At 39.7% G+C, this 16996-nt stretch overlaps 1 protein-coding gene across 4 annotated transcripts in view; it reads right to left on the reverse strand.

The window, feature by feature from the left end:
- Positions 1-16996, reverse strand: part of LIMS1 (LIM zinc finger domain containing 1) — a 156677-nt gene that overhangs the window by 52323 nt on the left and 87358 nt on the right. The window lies entirely within an intron of this gene.

A 16996-nucleotide genomic window follows, 5' to 3' on the forward strand; every position in this document is an offset into this window, starting at 1 on the left:
TGGAGGTAGAGTTTACTTAAAAAAAAAAAGAGAGAGAGATGTTGTATGTATATTTACAATGAAATATTACTCAGCTATTAAAAGAATGAAATCTTGCCATTTGTGATAACATGGATGAACCTACAGTGTATTTGCTATGTAAAGTAAGGCAGAAAAGATAAATACCATGTAATTTCACTTACATGTGGAACCTAAAAAACAAACGAATAAAAAACAGAAACAGACTACATAAATACAGAGAACAAAATGATGGTTGCTAGAGGAGAGGAGAGAGGGGAATGGGTGAAATAAGTGAAGGGAATTAAGAGGTACAAACACCCAGTTATAAAATACATCACAGAGATGAAAAGTACAGCATAGGGGATATAATCAATAATACTGTAATAACATTGTATTCTGACAGATGGTGACTACTCTTAATGTGGTGAGCATTGGTTATGTATATGATTGTCGAATCACTGTGTCATACATCTGAACTCTTACAATATCTTGTATACTGACTGTACTTCAATAACAAAAACATTGTTCATTTATTTTAAGAGAGAGAGAGAGAGAGAGCACATATGAGCAGGGGAGGGTCAGAGAGAGAACGAGACAGAGGATAGGAAGCAGGCTCCAGGCTGACAGCAGAGAGCCCCCAACGCGGGGCTCAAACTTATGAACTGTGAGATCATGACATGAGCCAAAGTTGGAGGCCCAACTGACTGAGACCCAGGTGCCCCAGAAACATTTTTTGTTTTGTTTTGTTTTGTTTTTAAAGCATAAAACAAACAGTCATGTTTTTAAAAGCCTCACTTATGTCTTGTAATGGCTTCATATTTAGTTTGGAAAGAAAAACCAAAATATTCTACTCTGATTTTACAATCTCTTCAATGAATGACCTAATACAATGCTCTCATAGTTCATTTCATTTATTCACAAATATTAACTGAACATCTAGTAGTTTAACATTTATTTTTGAGAAACAGCGTGAGCAGTGGAGGGGCAGAGAGAGAGGGAGATACAGAAACCGAAGCAGGCTCCAGGCTCTAGGCTGTCAGCACAGAGCTGGATGTGGGCCTGAACTCATAAACCGCAAGATCGTGACATAAACTGAAGTTGGACACTTAACCGACTCAGCCACCCAGGCACCCCTGAACATCTAGTAGTTTAAATTGTGCTAGTCACAAAGTGAGTTAGAAACTACTCCCAGCCTGGATCTGACAGTTACCTTTACATAGATGATATCTGACACCATGAATACTGAAGAGCTTTCGGAAACACTAGCAAGGGCAACAACAAATGAGAACTCGAAAAGAAGCAGTTAACTAGTAGGAAAACTAAGAAAAGGCAGCATTGGGGAGATGAATGAAGGAGAAAGTTTTAAGAAGGAAGTATTACTGCTATACAAATTCAAAAAGAAGTAAAGGCAAAGTAACTTGATTTATAGTGACAGCCTTGGGATTGTGAGGTGGGCCTCCCTCCCACAACAGACACTTACTTCCTCCCTGCCAGCTAGCAGTACAGCGAAGAGACTCACTACTTACTACGGATTGTATGAGAGGGATGACCGGATAAAGGCTGCTGCCAGAGAGGGAAAACGTAACCTAAGGAAGGGCTCTGGATCAGTGATGTGTGACCATAAGGTCTAGGTGACCAAGCTGATAGGAGGGAATACAAGGAACCACAAAGTTGACAACAAGCTACCATGATTTTCATTTATTCCTACAACTCAGTGAACTCTTATGAGTATTACGTAGAAACCGCTGTGAAGGAAAAAAATGGGGGGGGGGGGAGTACAAATCCCTAACAAATGATCAATGCACAGCTTTGCCTTCAGACATCTTAGTTTAGCAAAGGAGCCTAGATGCATGTACAACTGACAGTGACATAAGCTAGACTGTATCCTATGGGATAGTGGGGCACGTGGCACCGGGTGGGCAGGGGTGACGAGAAGCAGCGGGCTTGGGGATGAAGAATTCTGCTCTCCTGCAGTCTTGCCCTTCATTGATTGTGCAAAGGCAGGATTAAGCAAGAGAACACATGAAAATGTCTAATAGGACTAGCTTCATACAAGTTCGACATGCTACTTTCTTTCATGGATTCCCTCTGTCTTCATTCAACAAACAATTAAAGCAGTGAATGGAGCGTGAAATCGGGGATGACACAGCAGGATGGGAAGAAAACATGGAAGGCAGGCATAGTGCTTCATTCATTCACAAAGGTACAAGCAGATCTCAATGGACAGGGCCAATGACGGATATGAGATGATTCAGAGACATATATATATATAAGGATTGTGAATGAAGAGAAACAGAGGGCTGATTTAACAACATTTAACATTTGACTGACTTGGTGTTCTTATTCTCTATGCATCATACACAACTGGTCCTGAGTACCCTGACTTCATTCTTTCCAGGTTCCCCAGGCTGAGTTAAGTGGCACAGTCCACCCCTTTGTGGCAGGCAGCCCAGAGGATAACCCTGGAGACCCCGCCTCTTGGAACTGACAAAGATTCTCTCCTTGATGAACTCCAACCATGCTCTTTTAAGCTCTTTCTTACTGGGCCCTGACTTTTGAGTTTCCACAGCCAGAATCAGAGTAACTTAACCTCCCACCCTTGAGATCTACTCAGTCTCTCCAACTAACAAGGTTCTTCATCCTCCATCATTCCCCAGATGATGTCTGTTCCCCTGACCTGACTTCATCAATATTTCTCTTAGGTCAGTGTGACTGTAACCTCCCACCCTTGAGATCTGCTCAATCTCTCCAACTAATTAAATTCCTCATCCTCTACTGTTGGAGAAGTGGATAAAGTACACCAAAGATGGCTGATTGGACTAAAACAAACTCTGGTTTCTAGCTTAGAGACCCCTCCTCCGGTTTCCTCTTCCTTTGTTTGCTGTGCACGCGAAAACCTCCACAGATATGGAGGCTGTCGGCTATAAATTACCCTCCCCACTTGCATTCCAGGCTCAGATCTTTGGAGAAAGTCTCCTCTGAGCCCACCGGTGTACAATAAATCTCCAATCCACCAAGATATCCGAGTGCCGCTTGTTTTTTCCGCCAGCGTTCCAGCCTGGTTCCGTAACACTACCACCCCCCAGGTGATGTCTGCTCACCTGGCCTGCCTTTAGCAAGAATCCTGTTAGGTCAGTTTTGCCAGAATGCCCCCTTACCTCTGATGTTTCTTCTCAGTAATTCTCCATCCACTGACCCCTACTCTGCTCCCTGGCTATAAACCCCACTTTTCGTTGGTGTACTTGGGAGTTCAGCCCTCATCAATCTCCCCCACCAGGAAGCTCACTGCAGTGGTCCCTATATCTATCTTGATCCTGAATAGTCTGCCTTATTGTTTTGTAATAGGTGTCACTGTATGTTGTTTTTCTTTTTTTTAAATTTTTAAAATGTTTATTCATTTTTGGGGCGGGGGGGGGGGAGGCAGAGAGAGAGCAAGAGATACAGAATCCAAAGCAGGCTCCAGGCTCTGAGCTATCAGCACAGACCGGGATGCAGGGCCCAAAACCACAAACCGTGAGATCATGACTGAGAAGTCAGTTGCTTAACCAACTGGGGTGCCCCTGTTTTTCTTTAATAGTAGTCACACTTTTGTGTAATCCCCTGTTCTTCAGTGTAGACTGGACTTACTAACTTGCTTTTAATGAAGGCATTACAGCAAAACTGGTAAGTCATTTCCAAGATTTGTCTATATAAAGACTGTGGTTGCCATTCTTGAGCTCTCTCCCTCTCATCCATTTGAGTCTTGAGAAGACTTCAGCCCTGACTGAAAGCTCAACAGCAATACCACAAAAGATCCTGAGCTGAATTCAATGAACTAAGATGCATCTGGATTCCTTGCTCACAGAAACTGTGGGATAACAAAGGTTCACTGTTTTAAGCCTCTAGTCAGTAAATCCGTACCCACAGGCCAAATGTGGCTCACTGTCTGCTTTTGTAGGTGAAGTTTTATTGTAACACAAAGAGCTACACATTCATTTACGCATCTTCTACAGCGGTGTTCATATTACAACAGCAGAGTTGAGTAGCTGTGGCACAGAATGTATAGTGTGCAAAACCTAAAATATTATCTGGCCCTTTACAAAAAAGTGTGCCGACTCCAGGTGCCCTTAAGTTTAGGGGTGATTTGTTATTCAGTAATAGGTAGCTAATGCACTCTGATCCTTTTTTTTTTAATGTTTATTTATTTTTGAGAGAGAGAGAGAGAGAGAGAGAGAGAGAGAGAGAACGAGTGGGGGAAAAGCAGAGAAAGAGGGAGATAAGAATCCGAAGCAGGCTCCAGGCTCTGAGCTGTCAGCATAGGGTCTGACACAAGGCTCGAACCCACAAGCTGTGAGATCATGACCTGAGCTGAAGTTGGACGCTTAACCGACTGAGCCATCCAGGTGCCCCCAATGCACTCTGATCCTATAGCATCATGGCCATTCCTCCAGCTATCTTTTAATTATCTCTGTGTGTCTGTTTTTCCACCATATACAAAGTTCCATGTTAGTAGATAATGAATGGTTTAATCAACTTCATATCCCCATTTCCCTGGCACAGAGTCAGACCTTAGTAAATGTAGACTGAACCAAGAATGCCTAGACAAATACATTTTACCTACTAACATGGGAAACTCACAACCTAGCAATATATCCTTTAAATAAAGAACATTATAGGGGCATCTGGATGGCTCGGTCGGTTGAGCGTCTGACTTCAGCTCAGGTCATGATCTCACAGTTTGTGAGTTCGAGCCCCGAATCGGGACTTGTGCTGACAGTTCAGAGCATGGAGCCTGCTTCTGATTCTGTATCTCCCTCTCTCTCTGCTCCTCTCCCACTCCTGCTCTCTCTCTCGCAGAGATAAACATTAAGAAAGAAAGAAAGAAAGAAAGAAAGAAAGAAAGAAAGAAAAAGAAAACATTATATTAAGAAGAACCAAAACTACAAATGGTGCTAAAAAATAGCTACTATTTTCAGTTGAATCCATTTTAAAAGTATTTGTTGTCTGTCACAGAAACAATGATTCTAGATCCAGGAAAACTGTTATCTTTTAAACTGGCTACACTTTTATAAAACCTCATGTTTAAAATACCTGTCTGTCCAGGTGTGCTGTTTTGAAGGGACACATGCACCCCCATGTTTATAGCAGCACTATCAACAATAGCCAAAGTATGGAAAGAGCCCAAATGTCCACCAATGGAATGAATGGATAGAGGAGAGGTGGTATATATAGACAATGGAGTATTACCCGGCAATCATAAAGAATTAAATCTTGCCATTTGTAACTATGTGGGTGGAACTAGAGGGTATTTTGCTAAGTGAAATTAGTCAGAAAAAGACAAATATATGACTTCACTCATATGAGGACTTTAAGACACAGAACAGATGAACATAAGGGAAGGGAAGCAGAAATAATATAAAAACAGGAAGGGGGATAAAACATAAGAGACTCATAAATATGGAGAACTGAGGGTTAGTGGAGGGGTTGTGGAAGGGGGGATGGGCTAAATGGGTAAGGGGCACTAAGGAATCTACTTCTGAAATCATTGCTTCACTATATACTAACTAATTTGGATGTAAATTTTAAAAAATAAAAAATAAAGTTAAATTACAAATAAAAAAAATAAAATAAAATACTTTTATGTCAGTTTATATCAGATACTCCCAAGATTGTTGTTATTAGTTCTAACCATGAAACAAACAATGTATCTTCCAGCACTTGGAAATATTATTGAAATTTTCCAAAACACTGTAGAATTTCAGTTTTGTTCCAACAAATTCTGTATGTCAGAATTAAAAACTAAAGTTGGCAGCAGAAACTGTCAAACATAAGTCAACATCCTACACGCAATGATTCATTGTAGCTTCCTATCTCAGTCTGGTTCCCTTCACACTCTGGCTGCCAGAGGCAGGAGTACAATATTGTTGGCAAGATAAAAACTTGGATATTTTTATGATGTTCAATTTTAACTTTAAGGAATATATTCATTATGGGGCACCTGGCTGGCTCAGTTGGTAGAACACATGACTCTCAATCTCAGGATTGTGAATTCAAGCCCCACATTGGGCATGGAGCCTACTTTAAAAAAAAAAAAAAAGGAATATATTCATTATGACATACAAATGTAATATTTTTAGCTTTTTAAACCTGGATATTTTCTCTGACAAATATCTGTGAAAAGGAGGCATAAAATTTCTATTTTTGTTTTGATCTTATTACTTACAGGCGAGCACAGGAGGTTAACGTTTACTTTCACGTTCAATGGTAAATTTTTAACTTTTAAGATATGGTCACGTATATTCAAAACTTCCACATAAGAAATCTTACCCTAAAACCTAAATGAAGCCTAAGTTCTGTGGTTAAGAGCTCACACTTTGAACACAAGACACAAATGGGTACAGCCCTGTGTTCAAATCCCAATTGCCCAAATTACAAATCATGTGTCTCTAAGAGTCCTTTCCCTTCTCTGTGAAAAGGGGAAATACTCTGCACCTCACAGGATTATTGTGAAGATTCACTGAGGCTGTGACGCACTTACCACATAGCCAGAAAAGCACTAAATGGTATGAAAGGCCATGACGGTTTTTAAAAATAATTAATGAGTTTATATTTATATGAGACATATGTATTAATAATCTTACTGTGGGTTTGGGAAAGATTTTAAATAGGACACAGAAAGCACAAACTTCAAAAACAAAAAAATCAATAAAGTATCAAAAAAACCCTTTTGCTTTTCAAAAGACACTTATAGGGGCGCCTGGGTGGCTCAGTCGGTTAAGCGTCCGACTTCGGCTCAGGTCATGATCTCGCAGTTAGTGAGTTCGAGCCCCGCGTCGGGCTCTGGGCTGATGGCTCAGAGCCTGGAGCCTGCTTCCGATTCTGTGTCTCCCTCTCTCTCTGCCCCTCCCCCGTTCATGCTCTGTCTCTCCGTCTCAAAAATAAATAAAACGTTAAAAAAAAAATAAATAAATAAAATAAAATAAAAAAAAAGACACTTATAAAAATGAGAGGACAAGCCACACAGTGGGAGGAGACATTTGCAAAATATGTATCTGACAAGACTTGTATGTAAAATATATAAACACTGTGAAAACTTAATACCAGTAAGAAATACCCCAATAAAAGATAGGCAAAAAACTGAACGTTTTGCCAAAGATACATAGATTGCAAACAAGCAAATGAACATATACTCAACTACATGAGTCATTAGGAAAATGCAAATTAAAGCCACAAAGGACACCACTACACACCCCCAAATGGCTAAAATTAAAAAAAAAATTATGAAACCAAGTGTTGGTGAGGATGTGGAGAAAACAGAACCCTCAACCACTGTTGGTGGAAATGGGTACAATCTCTTTGGAAAGCAGTTTAGATATTTCTCAAAAAATGTAATATACATAACCTACCTAACAACCACTCATTCTACCCAAGAGAAATGAAAGAATATGTCCTTACAAGGACTTGTACAAGAATGTTCACAGCAGCTTTATTTGTAATAGCCCAAAACTGGAACCAACTCAAATGTCAACCAGCAAGCAACTGTCTAAACAGATTATAACTTACCCATAAAATGGAACATCACTCAAAGACACAATGGAAGGGACTGCTGATATAGGCAATAACATGGATGGATCTCAAAATAAGTATGCTGAGTTAAAAAGCCAAATCAAAACAAAGAGCACATTATCGTATGATTCTATTCACCTGAAATTCTTAAGAATCTAAAGTAATCTAGAATGACAAAAAGCAGATCAAAGTTCCTGGGGATGCAGGGAAGGGAGAGAGAGGGAAGCTCTGGGATGATGAGTGTGCTCATTATTTTGACTGTGGTAAAAGTATCACTGTGTTTACTTGTCAAAATTGATCAAACTGCACATTAAAATTGTGCACTTCATTGAGGTTCATTAGTTCAACCTCAAGAAAGCTGTTTCTTAAAAAACTGCACACGAGATTGATTTTTAATCTTTATATACACTCTATGAACAGACTGCTACTGTGGATTGAATTCTGTCTCCTGAAAAGATACGTTGATGGGGTGCTTGGTTAAGCGTCCAATTCTTGATTTCGGCTCAGATTATGATCTAACAGTTTGTGAGTTTGAGCCCCCATGTCGGGCTCCATGCTGACAGTTAGGAGCCTGCTTAGGATTCTCTCCCCCCCCCCCCCCCCGCCCTCCCTAGTAAACTCTTTCTCTTTCTCTCAAAAATAAATAAACAAACTGTAAAAATATACACTGACATCCTAACTCCTGGTACCCTGAACAGGATCTTATTTGAAATAGAGTCTTTGCAGATATAGTTAAGATACAAATTAAGATGATTGGTGTACTTACACAAAGAGGAGAGGAGACACAGAGATATGACACACCCATGGGGAGAACACTGTGTGAAGACATGGACATATGGAGAAGACAGCCATGTTATAAAAGAGGCAGAGATTAGAGTGATGCCATCTACAAGCCAACAGTAAGTAAGCAACGCCAGCAAATGCCAGAAGCTAGAAGAGGATTCTCTCTTTCAGGTTTCAGAGGGAATGTGGTCCTGCTGACACACTGATTTCTGACTTCTAGTCTTCAGAACTGTGAGACAGTAAACCTGCCGTTTGAAGCCACCCAGTTTGTGGAACAGCTCTAGGAAACCAACATGGCCTTAAAAAGACTTAAGGAGTCATATATTTATTTGAAAACATATTCAGTATTTACTTCTAAAAGCAGGTATTCTTTTTTTAAAATTTTTTTTTTACATTTATTTATTTTTGAGAGAGACAGAGAGTGAGTGAGCGAGCACAAGCGGGGGAGGGGCAGAGAGAGGAGACACAAGCCGAACGAAGCAGGCCCCAGGCTCCGAGCTGTCAGCACCTGAGCCAAAGTCGGATACTGAGCCACCAAGGCGCCCCAGGTATTCTTTTTTTTGTTGTTGTTTATTTATTTTTGAGAGAAAGAGCACGTGCACAGGAGAGAGAGAGAGTGAGGGAGAAAGCATGCACACGAACGGGGAGGGGGGGGGTCAGAGAGAGGGAGAGAGAGAGTTTCCAAAGCATGCTCCACACTGTTAGAGCAGAGTTGATGTAGGGCTCCAACTCAAGAACCATGAGATCATGACTACAGCCAAAATCAAGAGTTGGACACTCAACTGAGCCATTCAGGCACCCCTAAAAGTAGATATTCTATAAAAGAATATTCACGTTCAAAACTTATTTTTTTAAACAAGCGAGTGAGAGAGAGTGCGAGCATGAGCAGGGGAGAGGAGCAGAGAGAATCTCAAGCAGACTCTGGGTGAAATAAAAAGTCAGCTGCTCAATCTACAAGCTACCCAGGCACCCCTCAAAGCCTGTTTTAATCACAGAATTAAACTGGGTCTCACAGATACACAATAAGTGGTTATGTTTTCAAAATGTATATTTTTATATGTAAATATATACAATATAAGTAATATGGTTTCATTTTAATAGCATCTATCCAAATAATGTAGGTAAGGTGCAATTGTTAGTCAACTGCTATTTTTTTTGTTTTTATAAGTGATTTATAACTGATACTTTAAGGTTTTATGTGTATTTTTGAAGCTATAGGAAAGCAATTATGATGATTAAAATGTTGGCATTTAATTGTGATAGCAAATCATTGAGAAAATTTTATGTTTATTGACAACAAATTCACAAATTGATTCTGAAGTTGAGGTTCATTCCTAAATGTCTCTCAGCTGTACAGAGAAACAGAAAAGGGATCCTTATCTAAAGACTTTTCACTTTTTAATTATTCCTTTCACTAACATTGCTATTTTTAACTTCAGCATCTAGTCTCTAAACTATATAGAAATATTTTAGGTGATAAAGAGGAAAATATATTCTCCTTCAGAAAATAAGTTTCCCCAAACTACTGAAAAACAAAATGACCATGATCTTTTCGACCATGATGCTTTGGAAGATATAAGAGGTACCTCTAAGCCTGTTTAGTTTCTAATTTCTTCACTCATCAAGTGAGGAATAGATACTGGACAGTGATGACCTCCTAGGTACTATGGTAGATGCTAGGGATGCAACAGAAATAAGGCCAAGCCTCTGGCTTTGGAGAATCCTCTACTAACGGCGAGGAGCACAGGAGAGGGACAGGTAAAGTGAGCAGGATGAGGAGGGGTATGCCTGTAAAGCCAATTATTACAATATAAATACTTGTGGATTATACTATTTTAGAAACATTCATATAATTGAGATATGTGACACTGTAGAAGTTTGAAGAAGCCAACCTAACCTGTTGGTTTGATATATTTGTATATTGTGGTATCATTGCTAAGGTAGCTTTAGCTAACATCTTTACCATGGCACATAATTATCATTTCCTTTTTGTGTTGAGAATAGTTGCCATCTAGTCTCTTAGCAATTCTGAAGTGTTGAATACGGTATTGTTCACTATAATCATTATGTTGGGCATTAGATTTCCAGGACTTATTTAGCTACTAGTTGCAAGTTTGTACCCTTAAAACATCTGCTCAACACCCCCAGCCCACAGGCCTTGGTAACGACCATTCTACTCTCTGGTTTCCCAAGGTGAGTTTTTTTAGATTCCACATAAAAGTGATATCATACAGTATTTGTGCCTCCCTCTCTGACTTATCAGCATAAGGCCCTCAAGGTCCATTCATGTTGTCACAAATGGCAGGATTTCCTTCTTCTTCACAGCTGCATAATATTCCAGCATGATCCCACCCCCCCCCCATGTATTTGTCTATATTACACCCTTAAACACACATAAGAAAGCACTACTACCTTTAAAGAAACCAAAACTGACAAAATGATACATCTCTCAGAGAAAAAAATATTTATTAACTATGTGATGTGTTCACTGTTAGGAAGATTAAATATGTTCTTGCTGAACCATTAAATAAGAACAGACAAAAACGGCAAAGCTGCAATTTTATCCCCCTAATTGTCTCACAGACTATATGTCTCAAACTCAAATATGAACATTGGTTTTTCATCCAAAATACAGGCAAAGAAATAATAAGCAAACTGCAAAGCAGGTATGCAAAGAAATGCACATCCTAAGCTGACCTACTCCAACCTCAACTGAACTCAGAATCAAGGACAGGAACTGATTAATAATGATGATTACCTTTTCCAACTTTAGGTTCTTCTTCCTCACTTATTGAATTGTGAGTTAAAAAACAAACAAAAAACTCCCAAACTATGAAAATTCTTAGCATAGTGCCCAACCCATAACAAGGGCTCAACCAGTGGAAATGTATTATTCAGAACACATGATCTGAGTTTTCAACTCTCAAACCAAGTCAAGTACATTCCCACTACCTTTTTTTTTTTTTAACTTTTTATTTACTTATTTTGAGAGAGACAGAGACAGCGCGAGTGGGGAAGGGCAGAGAGAGGGAGAGAGAATCCCAAGCAGACTCTGCACTACCAGCACAGAGCCCAACGTGAAGCTCAAATTCACGAACTGTGAGATCATGGCCTGAGCCCAAATCAAGAGTCGGACGCTTAACTGACTGAGCCACCCCAGCAACCCAAGGACATTCCCACTACTTAAAAATGATTATGTCCTATATCTAGAAAGATACAAGCTCAGAAGGTTTACTTAATAATCAGAAAGTAAAGGTTACTTTGCACTTCCTCCTATTCCTCGTTGGCCAGTTCCATCACAAAAAGTGCAGGAAAGATAGCATTAAGAAGTTCTAACAAGTAAATAAATTCTTACTGCTGCATCTATCAACTTCATGTAGGGATACAAACTTCAAAGTATTTTTTCTTTTGTTTTCCTCACTCATTTCAAGATTGACACAGCCCTGATTTTATCCAGGTACAACAAATCTAACTGGGAGGTGGAGGAGTGGAGAGAGTAGGTGCATAACTAAAGGAACAACAGGGAAAAACAGAAGGATTTTATATCTTAGAACTAGACCAAGGGTCTAATGCCACTGTACACTGTAGCAAGAAACTACTAGAGACAACCGTGCAAAGAAGCTTGGCTGTGTTCCAGCAAAACTTCATTTATGGGGCACCTGGGCGGCTCTGTTGGTTGAGTGTCTGACTTCAGCTCAGGTCAAGATCTTACAGTTCCTAGATTCAAGCCCTGCATGGAGCTTGCTGCTATCGGTGCAGAGCTTGCTTTGGATCCATTGTCTCCCTCTCTCTGCCCCTCCCCACTCTCTCTTTCTCAAAAATAAATATTTAAATTGTTTTTAATGTTTATTTTTGAGAGACAGCATGAGTGGGGGAGGGGTGGAGAGAGAGAGAGGGAAGCACAGAATCTGAAGCAAGCTCCAGGCTCTGAGCTGTCAGCACAGAGCCTGACAGAAGGCCCGAACCCACGAGCCGTGAGATCTTGACCTGAGCCGAAGTCGGACGCTTAACCGACTGAGCCATCCAGGTGCCCCTGAAATTTTTTTTAAATGTTTATTTTTGAGGGGCACCTGGGTGGCTCAGTCGGTTAAGCACCCAACTTCAGCTCAGGTAGTGATCTCACGGTTTCTGGGTTCGGGCCCGCATCGGGCTCTGTGCTGACAGCTCAGAGCCTGGAGCCTGCTTTGGATTCTGTGTCTCCCTCACTCTCTGCCCCTCCCCCACTGGCACTCTGTTGGTCTCTCTCTCTCTCTCTCTCTCTCTCTCAAAAATAAACATTTAAAAAATTAAAAATAAATAAAATAAAAATACTTCATTTATTATGGATAGTGAAATTTGAGTTTCATGTAATTTTCAGTATGTTATACAATATTCTTCTTTCAACTTTTTTCCAACCACTGAAAAATATAAAATCCACATGGGCCATACAAAAACAGGCAGTGGGCCAGCTTTGGCCAATGTTTCTATGTAAACTATGTTTCAGGCCTACCCAGCAAAGACTTGACTTTTGAGGTATCCCCAATTAGTTACTTACAGATCCTTTATATCTGAGAGAGAGCAAAAGTGAGTGAGAATTTTAATTTTTTTTAACATTTACTTATTTTTGAGAGACAGAGACCGAGAATGAGCAGGGGAGGAACAGAGAGAGAGGGAGTCACAGAATCCGAAGCAGGCTCCAGGCTCTGAGCTGTCAGCACAGAGCCTGATGTGGGGCTTGAACCCACGAACTGTGAGATCATGACCTGAGCTGAAGTCAGTTGCTTAACTGACTGAGCCACCCAGGCACCCCAAAAGTGAGTGAGAATTTTAAAGGGTGTATGTGAATGTGTATGTGTGTGTGTGTGTGTGTGTGTGTGTGTGTGTGTGTTGTGTGTGTGTGTGTGTATTGTGTTAGGCATGTTCTTCATGTTTCATCAAAAAACAAGGTGTCTGGGCGCAACATAGTTTGAAGGATGGAATAAATAGTTAAGGATTAAGTATACAGATAAGGGTATATCTTAAATGTTTATCTATTTTTGAGAGGGAAAGAATGCACACACACTCAAGAGAGGGGCAGAGAGAGAGAAAGACAGAAAATCCCAAGCAGGCTCCACACTGTCAGTGCAGAGCCCAATGTTGGGCACAAACCTATGAACCATGAGATCATGACCTAGGCCGAAATCAAGAGTCAGGACACTCAACTGACTGAGCCACCCAGGGGCCCCAAGGGTTTATCTTAGATGTGATTTTTGAAGATCAAAAATTCCAAGGAAAAAAGGGTAAATTCTTTTTAGAGGTGTGAAACTCAGAACAAGCTCTGAGCCGACTGACATAAAAGTGTGAGCTATGTTGTGCTAAGGAGTCCATTGCTCAAATTTGAAAGTCATACCAGTTGTATCCAGGTCATGAGAACTGGACAGAAAGACAATCTGTATTTGTATACACAGACTTTATATAGTCTTGGATACAAATGAACATCCACACTATATCCAAATCCTTAACACTGAGCTTCACAAGGGAAAATAATTTCCAATGGTTTCTTTGACATGTTAGAATCTAGCCAAAATTAAGGACATGCTCTAGAACTCAAGACAAAGACCCACAGGACACTTTCCACTGGTAGTAACAACTACTATTTAAATAAAATAAATTGCCATAACATAACCCTCAAATGTAGAGGGTAATAGTCTGTTGTACAAAGTATGCAATAGGGGAAGTTTCAGGTTATATTTAGTACATCAAAATAAAAGTCTATAAAGTCAGTGTTTTTCATGCTGCCTCTTACAAGTTTGAAGCCAGGGTTGTTTTCATGTCTTTCACGGTCCTCCTTAAACACTTGTATTTTGTTTCAGAGCATAGTCTTTTATTTTTAACTTTCAAGAAAAATGTTTTCTGGCAATGAGCATAGCTCTTTTAGTTTCTATCATTCTGTTAGAGTTCATAAATATGCCAAGAAAGTGAACAGGAGAGTGAGAAGGAATGTGAGCAGGTATGGGTCTTGTGCAATACTGAGGCGGTGTGAGAAATGTTTGATATTACATGTATTCAAAGTCAAACAACTGCTTGTGTGAAGAGCACCTGTTGGTCACAGTTCATGTGCCAAAACCGTGGCGTGCCTTAAAGGGGAAGAACTGTGTCTGATTCATCACTACATCTTTATTTAGCAGAGTAGGCACCTAATAAAAATTAGTTGAATAATGCATGAAAGCCATTAATCCTATACCATTATGCACAATATAATAATGCCCCTGCTTCAGGGAGCCTGGGTGGCTCAGTCAGTTGAGCGTCCGGCTTCAGCTCAGGTCACGATCTCGCGGTTCTGTGCTGACAGCTCTGTGCTGTCATCGGGCTCTGTGCTGACAGCTGGGAGCCTGGAGCCTACTTCGGATTCTGTCTCCCTCTCTCTCTGCCCCTCCCCCGCTCGTGGTCTGTCTCTCTCTCTCTAAAATAAATAAACATTGAAATATTTTTTTTTTTTAAATAACGCCTCTGCCTCTGTAGGTTGGTGGTGAGGAATTTATGAGATAGTAAATGATGCTCAATAATGGCAGTTATTTTTACTTCGTTCTAAAGAGGAACAAACTGAGGTTTAACAAGATTACGTAACTTGTCTAACAGAGTGGTGCTGAAATGGGTGTGCCTAATTTCAAAGTCCCTACCCTCCCTGATTCCTATTAACTAAGAAACCTGATTTAATGCTAAAAATAGGCTTACTATAAAATTAGAAAAACAAACAACCTGACTCTCTAAATTGATAAAAAGTCCATGGAAAAACAGACAATTGCCTACTTTTACTAGCTAAGTACCACACTCCTAAAATAAGGAATAATAGGGGCGCCTGGGTGGTTCAGACAGCTAAGCGTCTGACTTTGGCTTAGGTCATGATCTTGTAGTTCATGGGTTTGAGCCCCACGTCGGGCTCTGTGCTGGCAGCTTGGAGCCTGGAGCCTGCTTCGGATTCTGTGTCTCCATCTCTTTCTGCCCCTCCTCTGCTTGCATTCTGTCTCTCTCTCAAAAATAAACATTAAATTTTTTTTTTTAAATAAAATAAGGAATAATGGTCATTCTCTCTGCAGTAAAGGACAGAGAAATCACAGAAGCAGAAGTCCCTTATTATCACCTGAGAACTGTATCACCAGAATGGGTGGAAAAATATTTCCCCTTAACTCAACAGAACAAGCAATACTTCTTAATAATTATTCTTCCTCCTTGGGGCACTGGGGTGGCTCAGTTGGTTAAGCGTCCCACTCTTGATTTTGGCTCAAGTCATGATCTCATGGTCAAGATCTCACAGTGGTGAGATTGTGCCCTGCATCAAGCTCTGGACTGGGCATGGAACCTGATTAAGATTCTCTCTCTCTCCCTCTGCCCCTACCTACCCCCATCTCTCTCAAGAAAAATATATTCTTCCTCCTTTGATTTGAAGTCTAGACAAAAGGAAAATATCCAGTTGTTTTGAAGGTCATTATAAAAATAACTACCTCCTTGAGCATAAACGCAATTTTATTCATGCGTACTTTTGCTACTGTCCGAAAAATAAATAAAATATGGTTGGTCTCAAATGTTGTTTTATATATCTTAATTTTTTTTTTATAAAGGAAATTCCTTAGGACCCCAAATCTGAAATTAAAACTGTTTCCAGTAACTTTTCACTCTTGGCTCAAGAGTAGTTTGGAGTCTGCTTGTAAATGTTGATTTCAGAGGACACTTCCAAAAGCCTATCTGTTTAGCAAGAGAGAGCTCAATATTTTCACTAAACCTCATAAAATTTGTAACAATTCAAACTCTGAAGCCTTTAAATTCTGTCTTTAAATCCAATCAATTCAAAATTGATACAATTATACGTACCTAAGAGACACCTGACATAGTAAGGAATAAAATCTAATGTTAGCATCGATAATGGTCCTTTAATGCTACTATTCTCTTCAAAAGTTATTGAAAGAGTTGATAATTTTCAAGTAAATGTTTCCCTCCCAAAGTATAGCTCCTGTAGTATATATAGCTGGCTGTAAGACAAACAGACTTACAGAAGTTTAAAAAAGCGTTCCTGATAATTGTTTCCCTGTCAAATTTAAATACAGAACTTAAAACAAACTCTAAAAATGAACTTATAGAAAAAAGAGAAATAACACACAGCATGTAAATATCCCTCTCACCATCTAGTTGAAATATTCAAATACTTAAGTCATGAGTCCATAAACAAACTTAAGTACTATAGAGTAAACGTAATAAAAAGAAAAGGAAGTCTCTCTTTACTGCAGCCTCCTGTCAGCACTAAAACAGGAACACTTCATCTCAGAAACAAAATCTAAACCCTTCACAGTTAGCATATTTTAACATATGGCTTAACGTTGCAGGGACTTTTTAGAACCTAAAAATCTAAAAACAATTCTCAATAGCTGTAACAAAAACTAAAATGAGGCAAATTAAGTCTGAAAACAAAACAAAACAAAACACCCTAACCTTTTAGTTAAAATGGTCTCCAGATTTTTGATGTCCTTCCTTCCTAGGTTACATTCAATAGCTTCTGCATTCCTTTGCTCAACCATTTCAATAACAAAGAATGCTCTATGAACACCCCCCAACCCCCACTCAAAACATCACAAACTAATCTCACCACCAAAATTCAAAGAAAAACTCCTCACAGAAACATGTTCTAATAAGCCAAAGCAATCTATCTTTAAACTAA

This window comes from Panthera uncia (assembly GCF_023721935.1).
Source record: "Panthera uncia isolate 11264 chromosome A3 unlocalized genomic scaffold, Puncia_PCG_1.0 HiC_scaffold_11, whole genome shotgun sequence".
Taxonomy (NCBI): Eukaryota; Metazoa; Chordata; class Mammalia; order Carnivora; family Felidae; genus Panthera; species Panthera uncia.